Source organism: Neoarius graeffei, chromosome 24 (genome assembly GCF_027579695.1).
Source record: "Neoarius graeffei isolate fNeoGra1 chromosome 24, fNeoGra1.pri, whole genome shotgun sequence".
Taxonomy (NCBI): Eukaryota; Metazoa; Chordata; class Actinopteri; order Siluriformes; family Ariidae; genus Neoarius; species Neoarius graeffei.
Window position 1 is genome coordinate 32,670,235 of NC_083592.1, and position 7,726 is coordinate 32,677,960.

Here is a 7,726-nt window from a genome sequence, read left to right on the forward strand (position 1 = left end):
TCCTCAACATCAATGTCCTTGACCTGTGGTGTCCCCCAGAGGTCGATTCTTGGACCATTACTATTCAACATTTATATGCTCCCACTTGGGCAAATTATCAAGAACAATTCAATTTTGTATCACTGCTATGCAGATGACACCCAAATTTATTTTGCTCTATCACCTAATGATTATGCCCCCCTTGAATGTCTCTACCAGTGTATCGATCAAATCAACAACTGGATGTCACAAAATTTTCTTCAGCTGAACACAGATAAAAAAGAAGTAATTCTATTTGGAAAAAAATATGAAAGACTCAGGATTACCACTATTCTTGACACAAAGGGGATTAAAACAAAAAAAATGGTTAAAAATCTTGGTGTTTTCATTGACAGCGAGCTAAACTTTGACAGTCACATGAAAGCAATCACTAAAACAGCATTTTATCACCTAAAAAACATTTCCAAACTAAGAGGACTTATGTCAAAAAATGATCTGGAAAAACTTATACATGCCTTCATCTCTAGTAGGGTTGATTACTGCAATGGCTTTTTCACAGGCCTGCCAAAAAAGACCATCAAATGACTTCAGCTGGCTCAAAATGCAGCAGCTAGGGTTCTCACATGAACAAAAAGAACAGAGCACATTACTCCAATTCTAAGGTCCCTTCACTGGCTTCCAGTAAGCTACAGAATTGACTTTAAAGCATTGCTGCTGGTGTACAAATCTCTAAATGGTACAGGGCCCAATTACCTCTCTGATATGTTGCAGCGGCCTAACCCAATCAGATCTACCAGATCGCAGCAGAAAAATTTACTGTTAAAACCTGTTGTTAAAACAAAGTGTGGTGAAGCAGCTTTTAGCTACTATGCAGTACAGCTATGGAACCAACTGCCAGAGGACATTAAAAATGCTCCTGCTGTTGGCAGCTTCAAATCTAGATTAAAGACCAAGCTGTTTTCAGATGCTTTCTGCTAAAATATTAATATTGTCATCTCTACATGTTTTAAACTCTTTACTTTTACAGTCTCTGCATGTTTTAAATTTTACTTAACTTTTATTCTATTTTATTCTGCTGTTTGTTTTTTTTAATTGAACTTTTATTTCATTTTATTATTTTATTTCTACTATTGTTTAATTTTTATTATTTTTCTTCCCCATTTATTTTATGTAATTTTATTTTCTATTGCTTACTGTTTTGCTTTTACTTCTGTAAAGCACATTGAACTGCCACTGTGTATGAAATGTGCTATATAAATAAACTTGCCTTGCCTTGCCTTGATGAGCATCAACAACGCTTTTTCTGAGGTCCTCAGAAATCTCCTTTGTTCGTGCCATGATACACTTCCACAAACGTGTTGTGAAGATCAGACTTTGATATATCCCAGTTCTTTAAATAAAACAGGGTGCCCACTCACACCCGATTGTCATCCCATTGATTGAAAACACCTGACTCTAATTTCACCTTCAAATTAACTGGTAATTCTAGTGGTTCACCTACTTTTGCCACTCACAGATATGTAATATTGGATCATTTTCCTCAATAAATAAATGACCAAGTATAATATTTTTGTCTCATTTGTTTAACTGGATTCTCTTTATTTACTTTCAGGACTTGTGTGAAAATCTGATGATGTTTTAGGTCATATCTGTGCAGAAATATAGAAAATTCTAAAGGGTTCATAAACTTTCAAGCACCACTGTATGTGTGTGTGTATATACACACAATCAATGGGATGACAATCAGGTGTGAGTGGGCACCCTATTTTATTTCAAGAACAGGGATCTATCAAAGTCTCATCTTCACAACACGTTTGTGGAAGTGTATCATGCCACAAACAAAGGAGATTTCTGAGGACCTCAGAAAAAGCGTTGTTGATGCTTATCAGGCTGGAAAAGGTTGCAAAACCATCTCTAAAGACTCCACCAATCCACAGTCAGACAGATTGTCTACAAATTGAGGAAATTCAAGACCATTGTTACCCTCCCCAGGAGTGGTTGACCAACAAAGATCACTCCAAGAGCAAGGTGTGTAATAGTCAGTGAGGTCACAAAGGAACCCCGGGGTAACTTCTAAGCAACTGAAGGCCTCTCTCACATTGGCTAATGTTAATGTTCATGAGTCCACCATCAGGAGAACGCTGAACAACAATGGTGTGTATGACAGGGTTGCAAGGAGAAAGCCACTGCTCTCCAAAAAGAACATTGCTGCTCAGCTGCAGTTTGCTAATGATCACATGGACAAGCCAGAAGTCTATTGGAAAACTGTTTTGTGGATGGATGAGACCAAAATAGAACTTTTGGTTTAAATGAGAAGCGTAATGTTTGGAGAAAGGAAAACACTGCATTCCAGCATAAGAACCTTATCCCATCTGTGAAACATGGTGGTGGTAGTATCATGATTTGGGCCTGTTTTGCTGCATCTGGGCCAGGACGGCTTGCCATCATTGATGGAACAATGAATTCTGAATTATACCAGTGAATTCTAAAGGAAAATGTCAGGACATCTGTCCATGAACTGAATCTCAAGAGAAGGTGGGTCATGCAGCAAGACAACGACCCTAAGCACACAAGTTGTTCTACCAAAGAATGGTTAAAGAAGAATAAAGTTAGTGTTTTGGAATGGCCAAGTCAAAGTCCTGACCTTAATCCAATCAGAATGTTGTGGAAGGACCTGAAGCGAGTAGTTCATGTGAGGAAACCCACCAACATCCCATAGTTGAAGCTGTTCTGTACGGACTAATGGGCTAAAATTCCTTCAAGCTGGTGTGCAGGACTGATCAACAGTTACCGGAAACATTTAGCTGCAGTTATTGCTGCACAAGGGGGTCACACCAGATACTGAAAGCAAAGGTTCACATACGTTTGTCACTCACAGATATGTAATATTGGATCATTTTCCTCAATAAATAAATGACCAAGTATAATATTTTTGTCTCATTTGTTTAACTGGGTTCTCTTTATCTACTGTTTGGATTTGTATGAAAATCTTATGTTGTTTTAGGTCATATTTATGCAGAAATATAGAAAATTCTGAAGGGTTCACAAACTTTCAAGCACCACTGTGTGTGTGTGTGTGTGTGTGTGTGTGTGTGTGTGCGCGCTCAGTGTAAATGAGTACACCCCCTTTGAAAAGTAACATTTTAAACAATATCTCAATGAACACAATTTCCAAAATGTTGAAAAGACAAAGTTTAATAGAACATCTGTTTAACTTATAATGTGAAAGTAAGGTTAAAAATATAAACTTAGATTACACATTTTTCAGTTTTACTCAAATTAGGGTGGTGCAAAAATGAGTACACCCCACAACAAAAACTACTACAGCTAGTACTTTGTATGGTGTCCATGATTTTTAATGACAGCAACAAGTCTTCTAGGCATGGAATGAACAAGTTGGCGACATTTTGCAACATCAATCTTTTTCCATTCTTCAACAACGACCTCTTTTAGTGACTGGATGTTGGATGGAGAGTGATGCTCAACTTGTCTCTTCAGAATTCCCCAAAGAAAATAATTTCTTTACACCACAAAGATGAAGGCTACAAGAAGATCAGCAAAGCTTTACTTATCAGTCAGAATACTGTAGCAAAAGTGGTACAAAAATTTAAGAAAGATGGAACTGCAACCATCTCACAGAGACGTCCAGGTCATCCACAGAAGTTAACACCTCGACAGGAGCGTCTCCTGATGAGAAGGGTTGAAGAAAATCGGCATGCAAGTTCACTGCAGTTATCTAAAGAAGTAGAAAGCCAAACTGAGGTGACGATTTCCCGTGACACAATACGGCGTATACTGCAGAGGAATGGCATGTGTTAGGACTTGGACTGTTTTGGCCTCTAGAGGCCGCTGTTATTTCCTTTTCGTGTCATATTTATTTTGGCCTCTAGAGGCCGCCACTGTTCCTGTGTTTTGTGTTTTTTTTTTTTTTGTTAATTGCCTGTTAGTCCTAATTATCTTCACCTGTGTCCTTAATTAGTTTGTGTATTTATATCCCTGAGTTCAGTCCTCTTGTCACGGAGTCTTTGTGCTGTTATGTTTATCTCCAGTTTCCTTTGTACTGTGTTTTGTGGATCTTCTGAGCTTTTGCATTTTTGCCTTTTTCTTTTTGAATTATTCTCTTTGTTTTTGTTTTTTTTGTTTTGCCCTGGATTGTATATAGTGTACATAGTATAAATAAACCTTTTGTTACTTTTTCTACTTCTGCCTCACGCCTCTGCATTTGAGTCATTCCCCTGGTGGCCTAGTGGGGGTTTGCTGGATCATCACACCAACGAACCAGGTTCGAATCCCAGCAAAACCCTAACAGAAAGACTCCGTCATGACCGACTCAGCAGAGGCTGCTTCAACTGTCTACCCGGCCAACCTTCAGGGAATTATGGCAGCTTTGACACGCTTTGGAGCGACCATGGACGCTCATGGACGTACGCTCACCAGCCAACGTGAGGCCCTTGCTCGCCACGAGGAACTGCTTCAGCAAATTGGGAAAACCCTGGCACAGCTGACATCTCTGCCTGCATCTCCTGCTCCTGTTCCTGCTCCTGATCCAACTCCCACTCCTGCTCCAGTGCCTCCTGCCATGCTGCCTTCTTCACCTCGTGAACCCAGCCTTCCTGCACCACAGAGGTATGACGGCAAGCACAGTGAGTGCCGAGAGTTCCTTACCCAGTGTCAACTCACCTTTGAGCTTCAGCCTACCACCTACACTACGGATCGCCGCAAGATTGCCTTTGTGATCACCTTATTAGCTGGTAAGGCGCGAGCCTGGGCTACTGCTATCTGGCAAAGACAGGGACCTGAGTGCTTTGATTTCCAGCTGTTTTCTGAAGAGATGCTTCGGGTCTTCGATCAGGCAGACATCAGTACCGACGCAGCCCGAAAGCTCATGTCCATCCGGCAAGGAGGAAGCGTCGCAGATTACGCCATCTCGTTCCGAACACTCGCAGCAGTAAGTGGATGGAACAAGACTGCCCTGGTGTCAGCCTTCCACCATGGTCTGTCTGACCCCATCAAGGACGGTCTGGCCTCTATTGGATGCCCAAGTGACCTCGAAACCCTCATCTCACATGCTATTCGTCTGGACAACAGGATGAGAGAACGCCACCAAGCCTTGAGCCCCCCCAGCCTCCCTACCTCTACCTGGAGACCGTCTACCTCCTTCAGTGACTGTCCAGAACCCATGCAAGTGGGTCGTACTCGCCTCTCCGCATCTGAGAGGGAGCGCAGAAGGAGGGATAAGTGCTGCATCTACTGTGGCAAGCCTGGTCACTTCCGAGCATCATGTCCCGAACTCTTGGGAAAAGGACCGCCCCGTCCAGCCGAGGGAGGGTTGTGACGGGGCCTACCCTCTCTCCCGGACTCCCTGGCCAAGGAATCTACATCCCGGTCTCCATCTCCTGGGGTGAGTCTGTCCACTCTTGTCAAGCTTTGATAGACTCAGGGGCGGCTGGGAACTTTATGGATATTCACTTCGCCCAAAGCATCAATATACCTACTGGACCTCTTGAAGTCCCTCTGTCTGTGTCTGCCCTCGATGGCCAAGCGTTAGGTGATGGAAGAGTCACTCAAGTTACTTCTCCAGTCTTCCTCCAGTCTCAAGGTCACAAGGAAGAAATATCCCTGCACCTGATTCCTTCACCTGAGTTCCCAGTTATTCTAGGCCTTCCTTGGCTTACTCGCCACAACCCTCGCATAGACTGGGTAACAAGCCAGGTTGTGGAATGGGGCCCTGCATGCCATGCCTCTTGTCTTCTCTCTAGCTCTCCTGTGTCTCCTGCCAAGCCCCCTGATCTCACCGAGTTATCTCAAGTTCCCACAGAGTACTGGGATCTCAAGGAGGTATTCAGCAAGAGCAGGGCCGCCGTTCTTCCTCCGCACCGGGCCTATGACTGTGCCATCGACTTGCTCCCTGGGACTACCCCTCCTCGTGGCAGACTGTTTTCCCTCTCTCAGCCAGAACGCAAGGCCATGGAGGAATACCTCAAAGATGCCCTGGTCTCTGGGTTCATTCGACCCTCCACCTCGCCTGCTGGTGCCGGCTTCTTCTTTGTCGGCAAGAAGGATGGGGGGCTTCGACCATGTATTGACTACAGGGGCCTGAACAAGATCACTGTGCGCAACCGATATCCCCTTCCGCTGATGTCCACTGCTTTCGACCTGCTCCAAGGCGCCACCGTCTTCACCAAGTTGGACCTACGGAACGCATACCACCTCATCCGTATCCGACAGGGAGACGAGTGGAAGACTGCCTTTAACACCCCGTCTGGGCACTACGAATACCAGGTGATGCCCTTCGGACTCACCAACGCACCAGCTGTTTTTCAGGCCCTAATCAACGACGTCTTAAGGGATATGATTAACCTGTACGTCTTTGTCTACCTCGATGACATCCTTATCTTTTCCAAGACCGTGCAGGAGCACCGCCACCATGTCCGCCAGGTTCTCCAGAGGCTGCTACAGAACAATCTGTTCGCCAAGGCCCAGAAATGCGAATTTCATGTTCCCGAGGTCTCCTTTCTGGGATTTATTGTACGGACAGGCCAACTCCAAATGGACCCTGCCAAGACCCTGGCCGTCCGGGACTGGCCTACTCCCAAGTCCGTTAAGGAGGTTCAGCGGTTCTTAGGATTCGCTAACTTCTACCGCAAGTTCATCAGGAACTTCAGTTCTGTGGCAGCACCCATGTCAGACCTCACCAAAGGGACAGGTGGATCTTATGGCTGGTCTCCTCAGGCAGAAAAGGCATTCAAAGACCTCAAGGCCCGCTTCTGCACGGCACCCATTCTGGTCCTCCCGGACACCTCCCAACCATTCATCGTGGAGGTGGACGCCTCGGACAGTGGTGTCGGCGCGGTACTCTCTCAACGTTCGGAAGGAAAGCTGCACCCCTGTGCTTACTTCTCCCACCGCCTGAGTCCTGCGGAGTCCCGGTACGATGTGGGGGATCGAGAACTGCTAGCGGTCAAACTGGCCCTTGAGGAGTGGAGGCACTGGCTGGAGGGAGCGCAACATCCATTCCTGGTTTGGACTGACCACAAGAACCTGGAGTACCTCCAGCAAGCCAAGAGACTGAACCCTCGACAGGCTAGGTGGGCCCTGTTTTTCAGTCGGTTTGACTTCACCCTCTCGTACCGTCCCGGCTCCAAGAACACCAAACCTGACGCACTGTCCAGGCTGTTCTCTGCCACTAACAGGGAGAATGAAGTTGGGCCTATTATCCCGGTGTCCCGGATTGTGGCCCCTGTCCGCTGGGGTATTGAGGAGGCTGTTCGACGAGCCCAACGCCAGGACCCCGGTCCTGGGACGGGGCCACCGGGCCTCTTGTACGTCCCACATCAAGCCCGGGCCAAGGTTCTCCAGTGGGGTCACTCTTCCCCTCTCACCGCCCACCCGGGAGCTCGGAGGACTCTGGACTTCCTGAAAAGACGCTTCTGGTGGCCTAACATGGAGCAGGAAGTAAGGTCATTTGTCCTGTCCTGTGAGGTTTGCACCAGAACCAAGAACCCACGACAGCGTCCCCAGGGTCTCCTGCATCCTCTGACCATTCCCCGGCGTCCCTGGTCCCACGTGGCAGTCGACTTCATCACGGGTCTCCCTGAGTCACAAGGTAACATGGTCATTTTGGTCATTGTTGACAGATTCTCCAAGGCCTGCCGCTTCATACCTCTGTGCAAACTCCCCTCTGCTCTTGAAACAGCGAAACTTATATTTAATCATGTCTTCCGAGTCTTTGGTCTTCCACAGGACA